This window comes from Stenella coeruleoalba, assembly GCF_951394435.1.
Source record: "Stenella coeruleoalba genome assembly, chromosome: 1".
Lineage (NCBI taxonomy): Eukaryota > Metazoa > Chordata > Mammalia > Artiodactyla > Delphinidae > Stenella > Stenella coeruleoalba.
The window spans coordinates 160,185,943-160,210,630 of record NC_137169.1 but is presented as its reverse complement, the minus strand read 5'-3'; the positions used below and the strand labels follow the sequence as shown (position 1 = coordinate 160,210,630).

General features: G+C 52.7%; 1 protein-coding gene across 5 annotated transcripts in view; it reads right to left on the bottom strand.

The window, feature by feature from the left end:
• Positions 1-20,499, bottom strand: part of SOX13 (SRY-box transcription factor 13) — a 45,159-nt gene extending 24,660 nt beyond the window's left edge. For all 5 annotated transcript variants that reach the window (XM_079928127.1, XM_079928128.1, XM_079928126.1 and 2 more), the window contains exon 1: positions 19,715-20,499. The gene's annotated coding sequence lies outside the window, so the exon portion shown is untranslated. The remainder of the gene's footprint in view (positions 1-19,714) is intronic.
• Between the last annotated feature and the right edge of the window lie 4,189 nt (positions 20,500-24,688).

The following is a 24,688-nucleotide window of genomic DNA, read 5'->3' as shown; positions in this document are numbered from 1 at the left end:
CCAAGTGCCTGTGGAGGAATGAATGGATAAAATAAAATGTGGTACACATATACAACGGGATATTATCAGCCTTAACAAAGGAGGAAGCAAATTCTGGCACATGCTACAATATGGATGAACCTTGAAAGCATTACGCTAAGTGAAGTAAGCCTAAGTGAAATAATCAAAAGACTAATATTTCTTGATTCTGCTTATACGAGGTACTTAACAGTTAAATTTATAGAGACAAAGTAAAATAGAGGTTACTAGGGGCTGGGGAGAGGCGCAAAGGGGGAGTTATTGTTTAATGGATACAGAGTTTTAGTTTGGGATGACACAAACTTCTGGAGATGGACAGTAGTGACAGTTGCACAATGTAAATGTACTTAATGCCTCCAAACTGTACAATTAAAAATGATTAAAATGGTAAATTTCATTATCGTATAGGCTACCACAAAAACAAAGATGGAGAACATGAAACTGTTAATAATTTACACCTTCATGGCACCTTTAATCTTGCAGACAGGCAGAGGTGAGAGCATAACACAGACTCACAGGCTGGGGACTCATGTCCGGCCGGGGGTCAGGGAGCGCACAGGCTGGAGACTGGCTGCCTTTAGAGAACCCCTTGCTCACAAAGCCATAATTAACGTAACTAATTGAAGTGTCTAAAAAGGCCAGAGCCAGACAGTGCCAGACCCGCCCCACCAGCTAGGCCTTCCTTTCGGTGCCTCCCTCACCTCTAGGAACAATGAAAGGCTTTTACCTGCCATGCAGAGACAGGTGTATTCAGGATTCCTCAGCAGGGAGGGAAAGGGATCTGGGGGCAGGAAGATGCGGATAGAGGAAGAGACTTCGCTCACTTCCTCTAAGTCAGTTCCTTGGCTTTCCCGGAAATCTTTGCCTCAATTGTCCTTCTTAGGGTGGCAATTTCAAGGAAAGCACCGGGCTGACGCCTGGTTTCCAGAACAGCTCTCTCCCCACCTCCCCACTCCCGACTTGCTGAACAACCCTGGGCAGTTACTCTATAGCTCTGGACCTCCTTGAGGTCCATTTGGGGAGGACAGAGGGACAATAATCCAAACAAATAGTCTAAAGAAGAAGGTCTGGGGCTTCCCTGGTGGCGCAGTGGTTGAGAGTCCGCCTGCCGATGCAGGGGACGCGGTTTTGTGCCCCGGTCCGGGAAGATCCCACATGCCGCGGAGCGGCTGGGCCCGTGAGCCATGGCCGCTGAGCCTGCGCGTCCAGAGCCTGTGCTCCGCAACGGGAGAGGCCACAGCAGTGAGAGGCCCGCGTACCGCAAAAAAAAAAAAAAAAAAGAAGAAGAAGGTCTGAGCTAACAGAGGGGGTGACTGGGGTGGGGCCACCTGGGGAGAGAAGGAGGGAAAGGAGCAGCCTTCCCAGTTTGCAGAGTCATCCACTTATTGCACAGGTGCTGGTTTCTGTGGGCCACTCGAATCATCCTTTTCCTCTTCAGTGAATGACAGGCTGGGACCAAAGTCCCATCCTCCCCTAAGGTTCATTTGATATTTCCGTTTTCTATTACTGGTACCTTTACCAGTAAAAACTATCCCAGTTCCCACTTACCCAAGAACACATCCCAGCGTTTCCAGTATCTAAGAGCTGCCTGTGCTCCATGGCCTGATTAAGAGTTCAGGCCACGCTGATGGCCTTCTACTGCAAGAGAACCTTAGGGATTTTCTATGGAAACTGAAAAAAGCCACTGGCATCTCTGTCCATCTTTGTCCAAAGAAGAAGAGAGATGAGCGTCCCCTCCCCTGCTCTTGCCTCCCCTAGGCCCTCCCTCTGCCCGCACAGGGCCATTAAAGCTGCTCTGCTTCCCTTCCCCCACAGCCTGTCGCCCTGACCCAGGGGGTGAGGGTCAATGATGGGGTCACTGGAGGCACCCAGCTCAAAACCAGCTCCTTCGCTTAGGAAGGAATTTAACCCTCTCCCTCCTGGCTCATGACTATCCACCTAGCAGATCTACGGGTATGGAGGGGAAAAGTTATTGCAGAGAGGATCACACAGACCCACGTGATAATTCTGAGTGCACAGTGGAAATGAGCCCTGGATTTGGAGGCAGAAGGTCTGAGTTTGAGCCCTACCTCTGCCACGAAATCAAGGTGCAATCCTGGGCAAGTCTTAATTCTCTGAGCCTCAGTTTTCCTATCTGTAAATTGGGAGTCAAAATACACCCCACCAAAAAAAAAAAAAAATACACCCCACCAGATTGCTTGGAGCCTCAACATAGTGATTTTCTAAATGTCAAAGCACTTAATACACTTGATGGTTTAGAAAGCCCCATATAAGTATAAGGGATTTGGACGCCTGTAACTCACTGTGGGGCCTGAGACACACCACCCAACCTTGCAAGGTCTCAGTTTTTCCATTTGCACATGGGATGAATTATTACTTCTTCTCTCAGAGATAAAATTTTAAGCTGGGGGGGGTGGGGTTCCAAGGTCTTTGATGTTGCAAAAATATAAGTGCTGCTAAGCCCCTGGTTTCTACCCTCAGGCTGCAGCCCAAATCAGCAGAAGGATCATGACAGCACCTGCCATTTTTCCAGCGAGCACAACAAGCTAAGCGCCTCACAGGTATTTTTGGCAGCAATAAAACCCACTTTATAGTTGAAGCATCTGAAGCTAAGGGGTGGAAGCAAAATCCCACTGAAGGTCCGTCCACCTGACTCCAAGTCCAAAACCACAGCACAAGGACCTTGGAGAAAAGGCTGCTTCCCCGCAGGCACTCCCAACCCAATTAGCCCTCTCGGCTTTGGAGCTGGGTGCCGGGGGACAGCCTCCACTTCCTGCCAGGTTCCTGCAGGCAGCTCCCAAGGGCCCAGAGTCCAAAGGTTAGTTAAAGGCTGTCTATTACTATGAATTATTAAAATTCACCAGCAGCTGGGTTTGGTGAATGTGGTGGTTTCATGCTTCCAAGCGATCCCAACTTATACGTGAATTTCACCAGTTTTGCAAAAATCCATTCTACTTGGTGTAGAACTGTCCCCTTAGTGACCAGTTTAAGGGACAACACTGGGCAAAGGACAAAAGGCAGTGCACTGTGAGCCATATCATTTCTTCTATACCTGGCAACACCCTGCCTGCAGCTAGTGTGTGATAGAGTTCACCCCCTTTTCTGGGCTGCTCCCCAGCGCCAGCAGAGCGGGGTCCACACACTGGGGCCCACGCCCCGGCCCACCTCCATCCCACACCCCCACCCCTGCTCCAAACTCCTGGAACACTTGGGGCAGCAGCTCATTCCCTTGTTTCTTTGAGTGCATGGGTCACTCCTGTAACAGAATAACCACAGCAATAATTACAGCAGCAAATGCCTGGATAAGACACACCCCCTGTGCCAGACACTGTCTGAACACTTTCCATATAACCCTTTTTATTTAATCCTCTCAGTACCAGGTACGACTGTCAGCAGCATTTTACAGTTCTGGAAGCTGAAGCACAGATTAGTTAAGTAACTTGGCCAGGGTCGCACAGCACATTTGTGTGCCAAATCTGAAGGAAGAATACAGTGGGAGGCTGAGAGAGGTGTCATAGCCGACAAAGTCTGTACCCGCCACACTCTGGAGAAGTGCTCCTCCCCCTTTCCCAAATCCACAGAGGTTGTGCTCATGACCCAAGGGAGGAGCTGCCCCACATCCATACAGGCCCCAGGAGAGCCGCACTGTCCCACCCCAGCACAAGCCCCAACAGCCACCACCACAGTGGCCGCGATACTAATACCAGCTCCCAACTCACTGGAGTCTCCTATACTGCAGGCCCCGAACTAAGCACTGTAACATATACATCACTTCACTGAATCCTTTTAACCTTGGGAAGTAGGTATTAATCTTTTCCCACTTTGTAGGTGAAAAAACTAGGCTCTAAGAAAGTTCTAGTATTTGCCAGAAATCTCACAGCTCAGAAGAAGCAGAGCCAGGACTCAAACTGGGATCTGTCTGACTCCACCTCGTACCTAGCCTCCGAAACCAAGCCCATGGAGACAGAAATGACTCCAGCAGTCCTGGTGCCCAGGCCAACTCAGCTGAAAGGGCTTGTTCCCACAATGCAGCTATTTCCCATGATCCTGTCTCACCTCCCCAGACAGATTACAGCTTCCCTGTGGGCAGGGTCTGGTCTCCTCCCCGCCACCACCACCACCCAGTGCCTTCACATAATAAGGAATTGGTAGAGCTTACTCATCCCTGAATACCTTATTTGTTAAAACTACATATCAAACCACCGCCTTCAAAAAAGACATCCAGAGATTAATATTGATCAATCCTGAACAAAGTAAGTTTGCTCATTCATCGAGGAATGGCATATCCCAGGAAAGCTGGCCACACTCACTCACTTGAGCCCCTGTGGGACCAAAGCCGGGGTGAGTGTGGGTCAGGGCAGACCAGGAAAAGGGACCTCCCCTCCACAGGCTGCCAGGCTTGGCCTCACACCCTGGGAAGCCGCAGCCCTGCAGGGGAAGGGAAGTTGTCCGATTACCAGATGGTTCAGCACAACCTGACGGCAGCAAAAATGTCTTTGAATGGAAAGGAAAAGCACAGGGTTCTGTTGGAAGTTTGTTGCAGAATAATGAGAGAGAAGTTTCAGCCTGAATGAGTGAGCCACCCGTTCTGAAAGTTCTCTGAGACACTCTCTGGTTCCTCGCTGTCAACAAAGTCCTAGCTCCTTGGCCTGCATTCAAGGCTCCCTCTGACCTTGGAGGTCTCTTCCTAACTGAACTATAAGCTAACGCCCCCCGCCCCCCTTTCTACCGCAGCAGGGCTCCTTAGCCTCTCGGCTGGTAGCTTAGCCCCCGTTGTTCCTTACAGCACCTGGCACAGAGGAGCCCTACTAGTATTTGTCTTAGCAAGACACAGGGGTTGCTAATGGAGCCCCGAGTCTGGTGCTGGGCCCAGAGTACATGCTCCGTACACACCTAATGAACTTATCCATGCCAGATCAAATCTCAGAGCTCATCCTTTCATGAACTCCTGGCAAGAGCCTTGAGCTGGCCGGGCAAGAGGATGTCAACCCACAGAACAGAGGACAAGGAACCCGTCTCAGGGCTGAGTGGCTGTCAGCTGTGTGAGGATAATAATAAGATAATAGTCCAATCCTCACAGCTGGAAACCAGGCCCATTCTCTCACTGCCCAACATCCCTCTCCCCCACTACCCAACGCATTACATTCTCTGCCCTGGCTCTTTCCAGAGTCCCACAAAAGCTTCTTATCCTTCCAGCGAGTCTGCCCTTCAACAACCGTCCAATGGCACCAAGCCTGGGGACATAGTTGGGATGCGAGAAACAGCCACTTGAGTGGTTTGCTCTCCCTGAAGCAGCATGGGCTCCCCCCAGCCATGAAGCAGAGGCCCGGGGATCAGGCACCACCGCCCCTAACCCTGAGAAGCCCTCCACCGACCAAAGTTCTCTGCCCTTTGGCACCTTGGCCCCCTGGGGGACGCTGACCCCTTGAAGAATGGCTAATGTAGCTACTTCCAGTCAAAGCCAAACAGTTGGGAGGGGGATGAGGGGAAATCAAGGGAAGAATGAAACCAACCTACAGGAGGAGTGGATGGAGGAAGGGGGCTTGCTTCCAGGAATGGGGACTGGTGATGAGCCCAGGGAAGCGTAGAGGCCAGCCTGGTGGAGGGGGCGCCATGGGGGCTGCGCCTGTCCTCTCCACTGTCTTCCAGGACCCCACACAACAACCTGCACACACGGAGCCCAGGTGCCCGCAGAGCTCTATCTACTGCCCCGATCTCACAGCCGCCGAGCTAAATTCCACCAGCTCAGCTCTTTTGCAGAGAGGGGGTTGTTTTGCTTGTGCACCATTCTTTCCACAAGGGTGGTCATCTTGCCCACTCCCCCTCTTCTGGGGTCTTCTCCCACACAGCTGCTCTCCTTTTCTCTGTAGGGTTCTTCCCAGGCCCTGCCGTCTTGAGAAACTCTACAGTGACTCTGCTCTGAGAGTCACTGCCCTGACCCCATTTCACAGAAAGCAATCTGCAGCCCAAGCCTCAGTGAGCATGATGTGGGAGGGGAGCTCACCCCACTTACTGAAGCCATTTGGGTTCACACAGGGAGGCCATGCCATCCCCACACAGGACTGGGCTCAAGCTGGCCCCGTGCTAAAGCTGCCCCTGGTACAAGCACCGAACGGTCGATCATAAAAGTGTTGACCTGGTTGTCTTTCCCGTCCAGCCTCTTGCCATGGCCCTGCGAGTCTCCCCCCAACAGTGGAGAACAGAATGCACTTGGCTGCAGACCTGGTCGTCATAAATTGCTATTAACAGACTCTTGATCTGAAAAACAAAATAATAGAAGGCCTGGCCCTTTCTTTCTGCTCCTCTCATCCCCACCACTATTTCCTGCAAGGCCAAGAAGAGAAAGAAATGCCTCCTTTGGCCACAGTCAGGAGAGAAATCCTCTCCTCAGAGGCTCACTTCTCCCCATCAACCTCGTCCTTCACGGGCACAAAAGCTGGGCACCAAGGAGCCTGAACAGGGTATCTCTTTGTTTTCCAAGGTTCCTGCCTGTCTCTAATCTCGATTTATCCTGAGATTTATTGAGCACCTGCTAAGTGCCAAGCTCTGTGCACCTGCCTTTGAAGGTGCCCTGAGCCACATTCATAGGTGAGAGGGCCGCTGGGGAGCGGCAGGGAGGCCAGGCCTGTGTGTTCAGTGGCGGGGGCCACCCTCTGTGCTCACCCCAGGGAGGGTGATCAATAGCAGGGCTGACCTAAAGCTGACCCTCTGTCTGTGTCTTCTTGCCCCCCCCATCACCTGCCCTCTGTGAGGGGGATGGGGAGAACAGAATAGAAGTGAGGCCAGACAAGAGTAAAAAGCCAGGAGCAGCCATCTTTGAAAAGAACAATAGTAGAAGGCAAATCCGCCTGGGGATAGATTATAAAATTGTGTTCAGTGTATTCGTTATATGCAAATTATATGTAAACATGTACATGGCCCTTGGAAAAATCCAAGTGTCACTGCTGCTCTTTCTGCCTCTGTCTTACTCAGGTAGTTTCCAGGGCTACCTAGGAAGCTATCTGATCACCTGGCCAGGAGACCCCAAAGTACTGTCCCAGCCTCATCTTCCTGAATCAGCTTCTCTCCCTGACCTCACCTCACCCTGAAGCCACTGGAGAAACGTGAGTACGAAGGAGGAAGAGAAAATGGGGTCATGCCCACGATGGGCACAGCCAAGGTAGCAAATGAGGGAGGAGAGGAGGATGGTGGCCTCGCCAAGGCAAACACCCTTCCAGATCTGGACCCGGGATGGGCTCCCTGCAACTGTCAGGAGACCCAACGGACTCCAGGCATTCCTCGATGCCCCTAGCCCGTCCCATCAACAGTTCCTCAAAACCAGTGGCAGCATGCCAGGGCAGGAGACCAGGGGACCCTGCAGCAGGATCCTGGAGTGGGTTCCCTCCTGTGCTGCTGCGTGGTCAGACATGTCACGTGACCAGCCTCATCCCTTCAGACCCACAGTCAGTGTGGAACTACGAGGCCCCACCACCCTGTCTCTAAATCTCAATTTTCTCATCCACAAAATGGGGGGCTAGGGGCTTCCCTGGTGGCGCAGTGGTTGAGAGTCCGCCTGCCAATGCAGGGGACACGCGTTTGTGCCCCGGTCCGGGAAGATCCCACATGCCGCAGAGCGGCTGGGTCCGTGAGCCATGGCCGCTGAGCCTGCGCGTCCGGAGCCTGTGCTCCGCAGCGGGAGAGGCCACAACAGTGAGAGGCCCGCGTACCACAAAAAAAAAAAATGGGGGGCTAGATACTCTCTGCCCTCTGACAAGGTTTCAGGAGGCACCCCTGAGATGAGCTGCGTGGAGGGAAGCGCACTGTGGACGGCACCACCAGGTATACACGAGGGAGTGTGACTAAGTGTCTGACTCCACATCTGGATTTTGAAACTGCAACCAAAATTACTAGGGTAGCTGTCATCGTCCTCATCTGACTCTATTGCCACAGCAACACAGCATTCTTGTTTTATCCCAGGAGGGGTCCAAATGGTCCTCCCCAAGTTGCGGATGGGAAAAGCAAGGTTCTAAGAGGTGAAGCGACAGGCCTGAGGACACACAGTCTAGACCAGGGCCTTGGTCTCCTCTGGTGCCCGCTGGCCTCTACTGCCCATCGGCCCTTCAAATACCAGCACAGCAATTGTTAGAGGAACCCTGGAGGGCTTCACCCCTGTGGGAAAGGCAGGATGTGGAGCCCCACTGCCTGCTGCAGAGGGAGCAGCACCTGGGCTGGACCACCGGAGGTCAGCTCCCTCCACTCAGTCCAGCAGGACCAGCTGGTTCCCTGGGAAGGCTGCCAGCTGATCCTTTTGGTCCTGGGTCTTGGGCCTGACTGATCTACCCAGGAAATGGGCAGCCTGGCCCATTACCAGTTTGAAAATCGTGGAAGGAAGTAGACAGACCACTGTTTCCCCCTTACAGATAGAGACCAAGGCCCAGAAAGGTTTATGGCATCGGCAAGACCACACAGGGAGTAACCCTAACAGCTCCCGTTTACTGGGCAAATGCTATATATCTAGAAACTTTCCTCCAATCCCAACCATAACTCTGCCAGAGGGGAGAAGCCATGACCCCAATTTATGCAGCTCAAAGAAATTAGGTAAATGGCCCAACATCAAGATTCAAAATACAAAAGCTTCGAATCCAGAAATTTCTGACTCTAAGACCCCATGGTGTTTTCACCAAACCATCCTGTTTCTCTATAAGCTGAAGAATATTCCAGCGTTAGACTGAGTGATTCATAATGTATTGGTGTGGGGAGGAGGAAGAAAGATACCGAGTGACGACCAAAGTTGGCACCTGACCCTGGAACAGACTAGGGATGAGCCCAAACCCCCTGCAGCTCAGGCCCTTTGCAGCCCAGCCCAGTCACCCTCCAGCTGTCGGGCTCACAGACCCTAATGCAGGTGCAAACAGGCGCCTTCACACCTCAGGGCTGCAGCTCACACAGTGCCCCTGCCTGGAAGGCCCTTCCTACATTCCTGACCAGAAAACTCCTATACCTCACTCAAAGCCCAGTTCAAATGTTGCCGCTCCTTTATGAATCACTCCCTAATAATCCTAGAAGAATTGATTGTTCCTCCAGGGCATCGCAGAGCCCTTGACATCCCTAGTCTCTAGCACTTGACTGGACTGCAATTATTTGTTTACCTGTCTGCTTCCTGCACTCTGGCAAGATTTGAGCCCCTGATACTCTCTCAGGGACAAGGACAATAACGGAACAATAACGGCCTTCTCTTATGTATCCCTTACTATATACAATAGGCATCTCTTCACACATTTAACCTACATAACAGTCCCATGAGGCAGCGGCTATTATCACCCCTATGTTACAGATGAGGAAACTGAGACACGGAGGGTTAAGTTACTTGCCCAAGACCATACAGGCAGTCTGGCTCCAGTCCATCTGTCTGTGCGGGTACTATGCTATTCTTCCTTGCCTCTCCATCCCTAGTACAGTGCCTGGCACATGGCAGGTGTTCAGTAAAGGTCTGTTTCGTTAAGGGCTATGGAGGGAAGAGGGTGTTGCTGCACCCCAGCCAACTCCACCCCAAATCCCACCTGGAATCCCTTGGCCCAGGTCTCCCTACTTCTTGCCCCACCTTCCATCACTCCTGACGTTTGCTGCTTCTTTCTTCTAAAAAGCTCCAGGTCCTTTTCCTGTCTCCCATCCATTTCTTCCTTGGGTGTCCCAGCAGTGGTGAGGGTCTTTCTGTCTTTCCGGTGGAAAACTGAGACCCCCAGAGGCCTCATGGCCAGTGGGTCTGTTCAGAGGCAGGTACCCTGCCTCCAGGGCTAGTGCCTCGTAAGGACTGGTTTTACCTCTGCCTCAAGCAAGAAAAAATAAGCACCAAGATGCAGGGGAGTCTGGAGGTCAGCACCTGCCCTTCCCTCATTCCCAGCACCCCCTGGCTGACCTGGCCACTGGTCTCGAGGCAGGGCCTGAGAGAGGGGGGAGGGGGCTGCTCCCTGGGGCCGGGGAGGAGGAGACAAGAGGCCCTTTGTTTCTGCAATGCTCCTGAGACACCTGTTCTCCCTCCTGCCTGCCTGCGGCCTCCCTCCCTCCCAGCCAGCCTGTGTGAGGCCTTGTTTATCCTGCAGCCCTGGCAGCCAGACCCAGACTGCTCCCAGCGTGGGGCTCGGCAGCCCCTGCCAGCACCTGCCTGGTCCTGGAAGCCCCAGAGGCTGCCGGCCAAGCACAATTACCCCGCTGTTGACACAGTTGTTGATTTTCGGGAGGGCAGGGAGGGACAGGAGGGGAGGAGAGAAGCAGCAAAGGCATTTAACGCCAGCCTGGCTAATTTGCAGTTGGCCCTAGCAATCCTGCACCCCATCCCCGCCCCCCGACTCCCACCGCAGCTGCCTGGTAGAGGTTTGGGCTTCCAATCCCTGGGTCACTTGGGCCACACACCACAGGCAGCCCCCGCACACCCCATGTTTATTAGTGTACCCCAAAACCCATGCTCCCCCATGCTGTCATACACAATTCATAGTCGAACAAGGCTGTCAGGAGCCCCTAGCCACCCTGTCTTTGAGTGCCCACCAATCACCCTCCCCCGCAAAGTCATGATGCCCCAGGGTCCTTGGTGAGGGACAGGACCATTGGATATGCCCTTGGGAGACCCAGGTGGGGGCCCTGGAAAACATGGGGGGCATCTGTCCTTACAACCTTCTCTCCTCTCTGACATGCTCTTGACAAGCTATCTCCTCCTCACCCTCCAGGTCATTCTGTTTCCTCTTACAGGGAGCCTCCCCTGATGGCCCAAATCCGGTTGTGGTGCCCCTCCCTGATGCTTTGATGCTCCACAGCCCTCCCCCACACCTCCCTACCTTCACTTTTGTCAGTGAATGTCTAATCCTTATCTTCCTCAAAACCGTGTAAGGGCTGCATTGGTCTCTCAGCCCCAGCGTACAGAGCACAGCTTGGAGGCAGGCGCTCCCCTCCTACCTGCTGAGCGGATGGGCAATGGAACAGCCCCCTCAGGCCCAAACACCTACCCCACCTCCACCCCAGGTTCCCACTTTGACAGTCCCCCCTTGGATTGATAAGGCCTGGTGGCCAGTTAAAAGAGCTTCAAGAGTTACCTGTTAACTTGCCACCAGCACATGAATTTAGATTGGTAAATCCGATTAGCCAGTCACCTCTTCAGAGATCAAAGAGCAGGATCTTGAAGGACAAGGGATGAGTGAGTTTGATGATGGAAGGGGGAGAGAGGAAGGCAGGGACATAAAGAAGACCCAGTGGGTCGCAGGCCAGCAAAGGTGCCTGGGGGAGGGGTCACCGTCGGGGAAGGCAGGACCCTGCCCTCCTCCGCACCTGCCTGCCCCATCTGAGAACTCCTAAACCCAGCGAGCCTTCACTCAGGAGTCAGGAGGTTCGCTGCACCTGTGGCCAGTTATCCAAACAGGACTCTGACTCCACAAGGAGGGTGGTCAAACTCTCCAGACCCTCTCTAAACTGCCCAACGCACCCATACCCTCGCTCACACACAAGCCCGCTCCTCAGTTCTGGTTCCCCAAAATCCAGGTCAATCAACACCTAGAAAGGGGTAACAAACAGCCAAAAATCACCTCCAAATTGGGGGTCTCATGCTGAGGAATATGGACCTAAGGCCAGGCAGAGCTGGTAAAAGAGAAAGGAACTCGCTTTGTGAAAACCACAGGGACCTGATGCTCTGAACCAGTTCCAAAAGGGCCAGCATGTACAGCTGTGCAGACTGTGCACTGCACAACTCCAAGAACCCCATTCACCCAGACTTGTATGCTTATTCCAACTTGACAGTCACGTTCATCCCTTGACTTCCTCAAATACCAAAAAGAAAGCTCTTCTGCTACCTACCTCTACCCCAGGCAAGATGTGACAGATCCCCTTTCTCTGTTCTCTGCCCTGTTTCCTGGCTCCGGTACCTGTGACAGCTGAGCCCTTCACCCGGACTAAGAGGAGAGGCCTCCCTCTCCCTGCCCCACCAGCCCCAGCTAGAGGACCCCACTGAGTCTCCAGAGCTCTTCCCGGACCCACTCCACCCTCACCCCGGCTCGGTGCGGGGCGGGTGACTGCAGTCCCATGCTCACAATGACACAGCGGGAGGAGACTGCATCTCTGTAGAGAGGGAAAGGAGGGTGGAGGGTGATCACCCACTGCCCCCCCCTCACCAGGTGGACTGGAATTGAACCCCCAATCTGTGTGAGGCACCAGAGGCTCTGGAGAACTGAAGCTCAGGGAGGAGGGATGAAAGGAGGCCTCGCTCTGCTCTGCGGGCCTCCTCAGCAGCGCCCCGGCCAGGCTCTCTCTCTGCCTCCCAGTCCGCTCTCCCCTTGCCTTCCTGACATTGGTCTAATGTCCCCACTGTCCCCTGGGGGCTCTCAGAGGCACAGCCTTGTCCCCTGGGGTCCAGCAGGGGCTGACCAAGGTCTTCAGGGTGTAGGTCCCGCCTAGCCACTTACACGCACTTACACGCATATACCCTCCCTCTCCACCGGCCACGGAGAGGGGAGCCAGGCAGCCAGAGAAATGTCAGGGGCTGGAGGGGCTCTCCCCTCTGCTTTCAACAGCTCCCTGTTCACTCCCCACTCTCCTCTCCCCACTGGCCTCGGACAGCCTGGTTGTACCTGCACACAGGCTTCCTTCCAGTCCCTCCCCAATAACCTTTTATTCGTCCTTCCCTCCTCACCCCCCCACCCCACCCCACCCTTTGAGGGACAAGCCAGGAACCAAAGCCTCACAGGAATGGGTGAATGACTTTAGGCTCCTTCAGTAGGGCAGTGTTTCAGTAGGAGCAAGGTTTCCAGAGCTTCACACCTCACACTGAGACAGGAAACTCCTCACCCTCCACTCTGGGCTGCACCGGACCTGTCGTGTGTGGCCAGGCAGGAGTTAATTGTTTTGAGTCAGTGTGAGGGCAGCTTAAACCAAAGCTCACTCCCCTTCCTGCCTCCCCCCAGGTGCCAGAGCCAATGTAGGAGGCCTCTGGGCCCAGCCCCTGGACAGCCCACCTCAGCCCAGAGCCCCCCTCCCAGAGCCCACCGGGGGGATCAACAGGCCTACTCAATGGTCGTCCTGAAAAGGTATCAGTCCAGTGTCACAGGCCTTCTTATCATATTCCAACTATTGCCCCTCCTGCCAGGGACCCCTCTTTCTGCAGAATATTCTACTGTTTGGTCAAGCCTTGACTCCCAGTCTTCCAGAGAAGAAACACTGACTACTTTGTCTGTTTCCCTGTCTGGCAATTCTACATATATTTTAAATCCCTTCCATCCTGATTACAAAAGTAATACACATTGTTATACTACTTTTGGAAACTACAGAAAATAGGAATTAGAAAATATAAGCCGCAATTAAAACAGAAGTCAACAGAGGGTGGAGGTCTGGGGTAGGCCACCCCAGCTACCAGAGCTGCGGACGGGCCTGCTTGGCTTGCTATACCCCTGGACTCTCACTGGCCACCCATCAACGTCTTGGACTTGTAAAGAAATGCCCCCACCCTGGCTGCTCCTTCAGATGCCTGGACCTGGGTCCCCGTGGTACCCGCCTCTGCCCTCACTCAGCACAGGGCCTGCGACTGGAGCGGGGCACCTCCAGCCCTGCAGGAACAGGACCCAGCCCTGAGGCTCCTACCCACTTTGTGGGGGGAGGGGAGGGGATGGGGACCAAGGCCCTCTGGGAACTAGTTCCCACCCCATCCTGTTCCACAGGCTGCACATTCCATTCTGAGTCAAGCAGGGGGTGGGGACTGGGGGAGGTAAGGCTGAGGGGAGGAGAACAGTCTGGCCTCCTCTGGGGCGAATCCCCCAGGGAGCTCCAGGCCTGGCAGGGATTACAGACCCAAACCACCAGGGGAGAACGGAGCCTGAGTGTTTCTGCCCCATCTGTGGCCCCTTCCCTTCAAGCCAAAACACTGACACTCTACCTCGGACATGTCCCCAGAAGACACAGAGGGACAAGATGGGGAGTAACACTAAACCCTCCCCCCCAACCTGGCCACAATCCCTAGGGCTGCTTATGGGGCTTTGTGCCAAGGCCATTTAAATGCTAAGGCCACTGATGAGGGGAGGGGAGTCTGTTGTGTGTATCAAGAGAACTGAATTCAGATTTGATGACATGTGTCAGGCTTCCCTGAGTGACCGAATGAGCCTGGGTAATCATGCTATTTAAGAAAAAAGGCGGCAGCTAGAGATACTGTCCCCACTTCTTCCTTTCTCTCCTCTACCCCCCAACACACCCCTCCCCCATAAGAACACCCCTGGCTGGCATCTTCGGCCTTTGGGTACAAATCTCGGTCCCTGCTGCTCTCCTGTCTTGCCCTCATGTGCACACTCTGAGATGCTGGGCCACATATAGCACATCCTGAGCCATGCCCAGGCCTTGGATTCACCCACTGATGACCGTGGGAGCAGGCAGGGGAAACCCCAGCCACTTCCTCCTCACCTCACAGCCTCTCAGAGTTCTGACCACTGTCACTCTGGACAGAAACCTGCTCCTAGGAGAGCCACAAGGGCCTTCACCATCATAAGGCTTGAGCAGGTCCAGTCTCAGGGCTCTCTGGCTAGGCCCACGGATGTAACAGGCACTCAAGCGGAAGTGAATGCCCCATCCACCCTACTCCACCCCTCTCTTAGGAGGGAATTACCATATCACTGCTTCTTAGAGAAAGTATTTGAATTTTTAAAAGGAACAGAGTCACTCCTGATCAGAGAAGCTGGCAGAGGCTGAAGGTGGCCCTGCTGAGATGGCCTGTAACAAATCTCCTAACTGAGTCTTCCCAAGGAGCTGGAAGGAGGACCAAGGAAGGGGCGTCACCCAAAGAAGGGGTTCTTTGTCATCCAGCCAAAGAACCCCATCCAGGGCATGCCTTCCTGCTTGGGAGTGGGGAGAGAGGGAGATGACAGGAGATATGAAAGCAACCCTCCGTGGGTCCTGGTCCCCCGCGTGGTGACAGGCACTGTTACAGCCTTCCTGGCTAACATATCCAGGTTCCAGGAAGAGGACTAGCAAAGGGTGAGGACTGCAGCGAGTTCAGGCAGGAGTGAGCCCTCTTAAGCAAACACAGAGCACAAAAATAATTCCCATTCAAAGCACGATTTACTGTGGGCCTGGCCAGGCCTTCCGAGCACAGAGCCCTTTTCAAACACTCAGCTTCAGCCCTGAATAAGGCTGGGGAAGGGGGCGTGCAGGCACAGCTGCATTTGAATTCCACTTTTTCCAGTGGCATCAGCTTCCTGGTGACCTACTCAGGGAGCTGCCCAATAGGGGCCAATCTCAAAAGGCACCCCCAGAGAAGAGAAAACCTGTGTAGAATCAGGTGTCAGGCCCTCAAGGACAGGAACACCTAGATCCTCTGGAGGAGCAGGCCTCGCTCAAGCAAACACTTGTCTGGCAACAGCAAACCCAGACCCTTATCATTCATGGAGCACTGCTGCAGACTTAATCAGACGTGAGCCTCCCAAATTCTAAGAGATAAGTATTGCTGTTGCCCCATTTCATAGATGGGGAAATGGAGGCTCAGAGATGTTATGTGATGAACATCTCTCCTGGCTCTAAATCCTTCGTATTGTATCTATCATGTTGCCCTGAATCTGCCAATTATCATAGTAGCAAAATGTTCAGGATGGGGCTCTCCCTATTAGGAGGAAAGATGGAAATAAGGATGTGGATAAAACTCAAGACGTTTCCAAAGCCAAGGCAGCACTGGAAATTGTCTGTCACCATTACTGATCCCAGCATTCCTGACTACAAAATCTGAGCTGGGGGTGGAATGCCCTCTCTAGGCAAGAGCAGTGCATCGTGTTAGGCAACGGTGTGCTAGTGAGACCCATTGGCTCTACCTCCAGAATGATCTCCCATTGGCCCGCCTTATCCAAGTCATCATCTCAACTCAAATCAGCCTCCTAACCAGCCTCTCTTCTTCCATTCCTGCTCCCCTTCAAACTATTCTTTATGTAGTAGCCGGAGTGATGTCTCTTTTCCACATCTTTCCCCACTTATAAAAGTAATTCATGACAATTGAAGAAGATTGGAAAAATCAACAGAAGATAAAGGAGAAAATAAAAATCCCCCATACATCCAGTGTCCAGAATTAACCTCTGTAAACACTGAGGCAGCCACCTAGTCTTCCATCTGTGTAGGTGCGTGATGGACGTGCATGTACATATCATTATCTTTACAAAATTGGTACTATGATAACAGTTTTAGATTTTTTTAAAAACTTTTTATTATATACATTTTCCAGGCTTAAGCTATTCTTTTTTAACTATGCTTTCTGGTTTGGGTTTTTTTTTTTTTTTTTTTTTGCATAGTTGATACATGCACATGGTACTACATTTGGAAAGGACAAAGAGTCTACATTGAAAACACCATCTTTCCTTCATCTCATCCCTCAGCCACCATTTCCCTCCCCTGGGGCAACTCTGATTACCAAATAAGCTGGGTTTTTTTCTTCTGTACCAAATAATCTCTTAAAATCATAAAGCAGATCACGTCACTCCCCTCCTTAAAACTCTCCAATGGCTTCCCATGGCCCTGGCCGTAAAATCCAGGCTCCTAACCAGGTCCCGTGTGACCAGGCTCTGGCCCTCCTGGCTTCTCCAGTCTCCCTCTCCAGCCCCACTGTTACTGCCAACCCTGTTCTGGCTGCGGGGATTTTTCTTTTGCTGTTCCCTCTGTCTGGAATCCCCTTCCTTCAGGTCTTTGTGCAGCTGGCTCCTTCTCACCCTTCAGGCCTGGACTGAGCTAGTCTCTCTCCAGGGCAGGTTTCACTGGCCTCACCATCTAGGACCTCCCCTGCCTGTCCCCACACATACACTGTCTATCACATCACCGTGTCATATTTCTGAAAATCACACAGGATCTAATATTGTCTTGGTTACTTATTTCAAGTTATTTATTGCCGGTCTCCTCCCTCTAGAAAGAAGGCTCTCTGAAGGCAGGCACACTACCTGTCTTGGTCACCCTTGAAGCCCTGCTGCCTAGCACAGGGCCTGGCACATAATAGGAGCTCAACAAATTTCTGTTAAAGGGATGAATGAGGGTGACTGCAATGCTGGTTCTCATCACTGAGAGCCTACCTGCAGGATCTCCAAGCTCCAAGAACCAATCTCCTGGCCATCCTCTCCCATGACTGGTGATGGGGTTAGAGGGTCAGAGAAGAGAAAGAGAGGAGTCCATTGTCCAAGGCACTGTGGGTGGGCAGCAGCTGCCTGCTCTTCTTCCTCACTGTCACACAGCTTACCCCTTACTTGTGTTGTGCATTTGCAGGGTCCAGAATCAGACAAGAAGCTTATGACAAACCCAAATTCCTAGTAAACACTCCAATTGCAAGTTGAAAGTTGAAGGTGAAACTTTTGCCCCTTACTTACCCCAAATCCCACATCCAGTCTGCCCAGGCAGCTGGGATATTCCAGGTTCCCAAGTGAGCCCCGGCAGCAGGCAACACAGATGCCACCTATGCCACCTCGGGAGCAGAGCTCCCCCTGGAACATCCTCAGCCCATCCCACCTGATTCTTCCCCAGGGCTGCAGACACTGGGGCTCCTGTCAGCCCCAGAGACACAAATGCGCATCCAATCCTGAGCCAGCAGCCCAGGTCAGGACACTCTTGGGGATATGCTTCCTTCCTGGGGCCTGATTTCCACTGAGAACACTACAGTTGGGCCAAGATTTATTTTTAAGAATGAGGAAAAGGAGGGAATAAAATGCCTTTCACAAAAGTTGTAAAGGGAGGGAGGGAGGGAAGAAGAGAGGAAGGAGAAAAAGAAAAAAAAAACGACTTCACAAGGTGGAACTATGCAAGGAGTAGGGAGGTGCTAAAATCAGGAAAGGGTGGGAAGAAGTGTGAGGTTTCTTCCTTCCCAAAAGTGGACAACTATTATAATTGATTAAATGAGCACAACCCCAAAATGCTCTTCTGGGGTCTGTACAAAGTCAGCTAAGTAATAATGGCAATAACAGGTCACATTTCTCCAGCACTTACTATGTGCCAGGTACTGTTGTATGAGCTTCACTTTATTAAGACAACCCCACGAAGTGAGTACTGTTCATATTAAACCCGTTTTACAGATGAGCAAGCAGATACAGAGCAGTAAGATTAAACTTCTCTAGACCATGTCTCCAGTGGCAGTATCTGGGATCCAACTCCAGAGGCCTGTCTCTTAACCTCTAAGCTAGGCTTGCAATGGGCCAACTACCATCCTGGCATTCATACCTTCCAAACCAGTATCCCTTAACTGATCATTAGATGCCAGTTTCAAAGATGTGTGCATTAACTCTGACCATTTTGCATAGGGGAAAATCTAGAAAAGTTAAGGGACTCGCCCAAGCTCACACTGTCCACAGACGGGAAATTAGGACCAAAGTATGCTGAACCCCAGCATCTCGAGCGCCACTCCCCAAGGGCGCACAGTAGAAAGCAGGGTCTCTGGAAACTCCGCCCAGAGCAGCAGCATCTTCTCTTTCTGTCTTTCGCCAGACCCCTTCAAGCGCCAGCGCCAAGGCGCCCTGCCCGGAAATTCCCAGAGTCAAAGCAAACTTCCCAGGAAAACTCCTCGGCTTCCTCCTAGCCCTTGTCACGGAGGCGGCTGCCAAGAGCGCCGCTGGAGTCCTTGCAGCTGCCGTCGGCCCTCCAGGGCTGGAGGCCGCCGCTCGTGCGCTCGGGGTCCTCCCGGAAAGGTCCAGGGCTGAAGTTCAAAATTCACTTCCCGCCCAGGCCCAGCTCGCGGCTCCGCCCGTGACTCTCCGGCAACCCCCACGTCTCTTGCCCTCCCCAGCTCCAGTTAAGTAATGGAGCACCTCCAGACTGGAAGACCAGGCGGGCAGATGGGAGAATCCCGCGGGCGATCCCTGCGCGTCTGGGGACTGGAAGCAGCCGGCGCGCACGTGTGTGTGTACATGTACGTGTGTGTGTGTGTACGTGTGTGTGTGTGTGTGTGTGTGTTTACGCACAGAACGCGCGGGGTGGGAAAACAATGGCGAGCCGCTGGTAACAGAGCGACTAGCCCCCCTTCCCACCTCCGTACCTCCCTACCCCCAGGCACATTTGCTTTTGCACAGAGACAGGGATGAAAAGATTCACCTCCGACATCCAAAGGCAGGAGGTGGAGGAGTGGTAAGAAGAAGGCTAGGGTGGGAAGAGAGAGGGGGGTGAAACTGGAGCAGCCGGAGCAGAAAACAAACAGGATGCAGCGCCCGGCTGGTCCGCTGGGAAGCGAACCTGGAAGGGTGAGAGGGGCTGCGTGGCTGGCCCCCGGCACCCCACACAACCAGGACAGGGGTAGATCCGCGCCTCGGTGCGGGCACCGGAGCCCCAAGCCGGACGCGCACTGGTCGCCTCGGCTTCCCGCTGGGAAATCCTTGAACTGGGCGCACAGACGGGCTGGTGAGAAAGACCTAGTGCCCCCGGCCGGTGGGCGAGAAGCGGCCGTGGCGGGGTGGGGGCACCCCAAGCCCGGCTCCTGTGGTGCGCACACAGAAACAGACACCCACGGCCTTACCAGGCTGCCACCTCTCTCCACAAGGAGCCGGGTCTGCCCGCGAACAGACGCCACCGCCGGAGTAGTGAGGGGTAGGTGGGGGTCCGCTCCTTTTTAAAAAACTTTGCGAAGGATGGAAACTCGCAGAGAAGAGAGCCGGCGTGTGCCCAGAAACGCGAGGTCGCGAGTGTCAAAACTTCGGAGGGCTGGAGAGGGGGGCGCGGCGGCGCGCTCTGGGCACGGAGGGGGCGCACTTACTACTCAGCCGGGCGCTGGGCTCGCGGCTCTCGGCTCCGCGCTCCTGCTACTCCTCCGTCCGGGTCCTCGCGGCTGGCAGCCTGGGCTTCCCGCTCACATGCCCCGGCGACGCTACGAACGGGCGCGCTGGGCTGGGGCGGCTGGGCTGGGCGGAGGCACGCCCCCAGCCGTCGGCCGGGGAGTCGCTCGGGACTCGTGGCGACCCCGGGTCCGCACCCTACTACTGGCCGCCGTCCGGGGCGGAGAGCTCCGTTCCGGCCGGGCGGCGCCCTCCGCCGAGCCAGGTCGCTCTCTGCACTTTGCCCTCTGCCCTCAGCTCGCGGCCGTCTCCCTGCCTTCCGCGGTACTGCTCCCTGACTCGCCGGTTGCTGCGCCGGCCCGCCCGGCTCTCCCGCTCCGCGCTCAGAGCCTCGGCTCGGTCCCAAATCAGGGCCTCGGAGGCTGACCGCTGCGCCCCAGGTTCAGACCCGGACTCGCAGCTCCGGGGCCGGGGTTCCAGGACCCGCACTCATACAGTTAAGTTCCAAGCCGGGACTGGGAGCAGGGCGCTCGTTGCTCGCTGCTGCGAGGCGACTCCACAGCCTCAGAGGAGAAAGAGGGAGGGAGACAGAGAGCGGGCCGGGGGAGGAGGAGGGAGGAAGGGTGGGGAGATGGAGAAGGAGGGAGGGACAGAGAGTTCCCTCCTCCTCCCTGCAGCCAGGTCCCTCCAGGCATCAACAGCCGGAATCCTCTGTTGGAAAGGAAAGAGCTGAGGTTCCTGGGCGGCGGAGATGGGTGGAAGTGGAGTGAGGGGATGGAAGGAATAGAAGAAAGAGGTGGATTCTGTCCACTCTCACTGCCCAGGTATGAGGTCGTTATAGAGGATCTTAGCTCCTTAGAGCAAGACCCAAGAAGTTGTCAATCCAACTCCCAGTCTCCTAACCCCTCCAGACAGATAACCTGGATTTAGGGTTTCTTAAAAACCGTTTCAGAACCTCCCTTAGGAACCTGATCCCACCTGCAGCTAGACTGCTTCCTGATGTGTCAGACCACTCCCTAGTCCTGTCATTTTGCACTCTCTCAAGTCTTTTATTGTTTTCCCTGACCTGTTCGATATGGCAGGGGGTGGGGGGGTGGGATTCCTTTAAATCAATGTATTTATTAAATGGCTATGCCTGGCCCAAATGAGTGCTGGGGACACCAGGATGAATGAGAAATGCCCTGCCCTTTCTGGAAGGAGACAGGTAGTGAACACATGATTACAGTGAAGTGGAAGAGTGCTGAGATCAGCCAGGCACATGGGGCGTGGAGACCATCGAGAGCACTAGCGTCTGGGACAGAGATCAGAGTCTTCTTGGGAGAGGTGTCATCTGAACTGCATCTTGGAAAGTAGAGCAGATTAAAGGCGTGGCAATCCTGGATCTGCAAATAACACTGTGCCCACAGTGCAGGTGGCCGGCATCTCAGCAGGTGATGGTCAGCCAGGCTCTAAGACTTCCTGAGGCTTTGGATTTCATCATTCCCCACCACCTTCCTTGGCTAAGTTGTCTTATTCATCTTTTAGGTCTCAGCCCAGATATATACTCTTCCAGAGCCTCTCTTGATGGCCAAATCTGCGTCAGGTACCTCACCTATGTATGGGCTCGGGAAGCCCCCCAGTCATAGATAGTATATGGTAACTGTTCATTTGTCTGACTCCCCAGTAAGCACCACAAGGGAAGGGATGTGTCTCTCCGGCTCCCTTGTGTTTAGCCAGGTCTTGGCAAAGAGCAGATCCTTGATAAATATTTGTCAATCAATTGGTTGATTGAAGGGAATCAATCAGTCACTGAGGAATTCTAAGCAGGGCCTCTGATGAGATCAGTCTAACTGAAGGCAGGGAGGCCAGTGACCAGACAATGGCGGTAACCAGGGTAAAAATAATGTGGGCCTGAGCTGGGGGTAAGGAAGATGGAAAGGAAGAAACAGGTGGGCGTAAGGAGGCGAGGGAAATCAACATTAACTCTTCAGAGTCAGGCTTTTGGACGACTGTGGATGAAGCCCTTTCAGAAACTATGAAGCCAGGTACCACCAAGCCTTTCCTCCTCCCAGCCAGCATACCTGTGTTTTCCATATGTCAGGCTGTTTTCTCTGGCCCCTGATCAGCTTCAATGGGCAGTCTCATTATGGATCCCTCCTTGTAGCTATCCTTAGCTGTGGCAAATTGAGACAGGAAGAAAGGAGAGGTGGCAAGTGGGCTTTCCGCTCTCCAATATCCCCGCCCACTATATCTTACTTCATTGGTGTGCACCCTTCCCAATCACTGCCACTTGAATTGGGATCTTTATAGTACCTGCCTACTGTGTCTTAGGCACAGTACTATTTTCATATATAACATCTATTTGTACCTTATCCCAACTCTGTGAGGGTGGTGTCATTATCCCCATTTAGGTAAGAAAAATGAAGCTCAGAGTCATAGCCAGTAAGTGATGGGAGGAAGTGATTTGACTCTGAAGATTCTAGGTCTTTCTATACTACAACACTATTTCCTGGGAACACCAATCAAACTTACACATTTAACCACTCCCTCCTTAAAACACTTCAGGATTCCACACTCTCCTGAATTTCTTCCGACCTCGCTGGTTGCCCTTTCTCAGCCTCCCTTGTTTATATTTATTCCTCCACCGTTGTCTCCAGGTGGGTGTGTCCTGTGGGCTCTCCTGTACCCCATTTTCCTTTCTCTCTACTTTCTCTCCCTGGGTGAAATTTTAACTGTTTCCATTACTTTAAATACAAATGAGGCACTGATGTTTCTCCCAATTTTTTATTTAAGTCTCCAGGACTCCATGTATCCAACCATACACTTGACATTTCTACCCAAGGACTCACAGACATCCTAAACCTAACATGTTCAGAATTGAGCCTATAACCACCCCCCTAAGCCTGTTTTATACCCTGTACCATCTTTCCCATCTCAGCAAATCGTACCACCTACCCAGTGGCTTGAACCTAAAACCTAGGAGTCATCTTTGATTCCTTCTTTCTGATCTAATCTACTTAGTGAGTGCTGTTGATCTGTCTCCAAAAATATATTCCAATCCATCTACTTCTTTGTCTTCACTGTCCCCACCCTAGCCCAGGCCATCGTCATCTCAGCTAGACTACCACAGCCTTGCTGCTTCTGAGAACTGAGACTCCTTGCAGCCACATAATTTAACTAAGGCTGCTTACATTGATGTGACTTTAATATTTGTTCCAGAAATTTCTTGCCTGGGAAAATAAGACTGTAAACCAGTAAGTAACTTCATTATTTGCCTCAGGAACTTCCTGAAAATCAATTTATCTGAACAATAGACTGCTCAAACAGCCCCCTTCTCAGGACAATAGTTTGTTTAACCTGGCAAACCACTAGCTTATCAAACAATTGTTTATTTTTCAAGACCCTCCCCTTGCTGTGTCCTTCAATCCTGAATGGTTATCTCACAAAATTTGCCCAATCCCCATATTAAAGTATCAGCCTTAAACCAGACCTCAAACCCTATAAATATCTCTCTACCTGGAAAGTGCCTCCCCAAACCCTGCCCTTCCCAGAGTGGCTCCATTTCGTTCTCTGCTCTCAACACAAATGTCCTTTCCTTCATCTTTCCTCCTTCCCCACCTACAATCATCCCCTACCCCCATCTCCCACCTTTATTCTTCTAGGCCCCATTTGCCGCCTTCATATCACTTACAACAATTGATATTTAGTTATTTTATCGGTTTTCTGTTTTCTTGTGCTTTTCTGTTTCCACTTTAGACTGTAGGCTCTGTGAGGGAAGAAACTTGTCTGCTCTACTTTCCATTTAATTTCCAGAGCCCATAGGAGATGCTCAAAATAAATTTGCTGAAGGAACGCCTTTGACTGGCTTCAGGGAGTGTGGTCTCCAATCCACTTCGTGTGGTGGCAAACATGCTCCTGAGACACTGGTGGGGGCTGCAGTGTTCGGGGCTGCTGAGGTTCTCCACACTGCTTTAACCTCCAAGGTTAGAGACAAAGTGTAAAATGCAAATGAATGTTGGAGAAGTATACAAGGATTAAATTCACAGAATCTTGTGAATTGCTTTCCTCACTGTTACAGGAGCAGGGCCTGGGAGAGAAGCTCCAGGAGAGGAAGTGAGCTGAGAGCACATGGAAATCCCTGTCTGGCTGCTTTGCCTGAAGCCCTTCCTGTTTCCCCGCAAGACCACCGGCACCTTCCACGGGCCATTTTCTCTGTGCAGCCTAGAGGAGGGAGCTTGTAGCTTGGGTCAGGTCAGGGTAGGCCCAGCCTAGCAGAGCTTGTCTGGGCACCAGCTCTTCCTCCTACTGACCGAGGAAGTGCCTTTCTAGGTCCCTATAGTCAGACATTTGAGTCAGGAGTGAATCAGGAGTATTCACTCAGGTGGGCCTCGGCTTTCAGAGAAGGCACTCCCTTCCAGCTGACGCTGGTGGGCCTCTAACTCAGTTTAACCCAAGTTTTTCCAGAGAGTTGCCCTCAGTATTGATTAGTATGGAAGCTGATCAGGAAGATAACAGGTGGATTCATAGAACGTTTAATTTGCCTATCGGAATCTGAGAATATAAGATCTGGAAGGAATCAGCCTCCCAGAACCATCTCCCTGGTCCTCTCTTTGTGCACAGAAAGGAGAGGTACCAAGGCTGGTACTTTATACGTATGATCTCCTTTTCTTTTTCTAATTTTTATTTATTTATTTATTTGGCTGCACCAGGTCTTAGTTGTAGCTTGCGGGATCTTCACTGTGGCATGCGGTATCTTCAGTTGTGGCATGAGAACTCTTAGTTGTGTGGCATGCATATGGGATCTAGTTTCCTGACCAGGGTTTGAACCTGGGCCCCTGCGTTGGAAGCGTGGAGCCTTAGACACTGGACCACCAGGGAAGTCCCACGTGATCTCCTTTAATCTCTCAACAACTCTGTGAAGATGGGAACAGTTCCACTTTACAGATGAGGAAAATAACACTCAGAGAGAGGAAGGG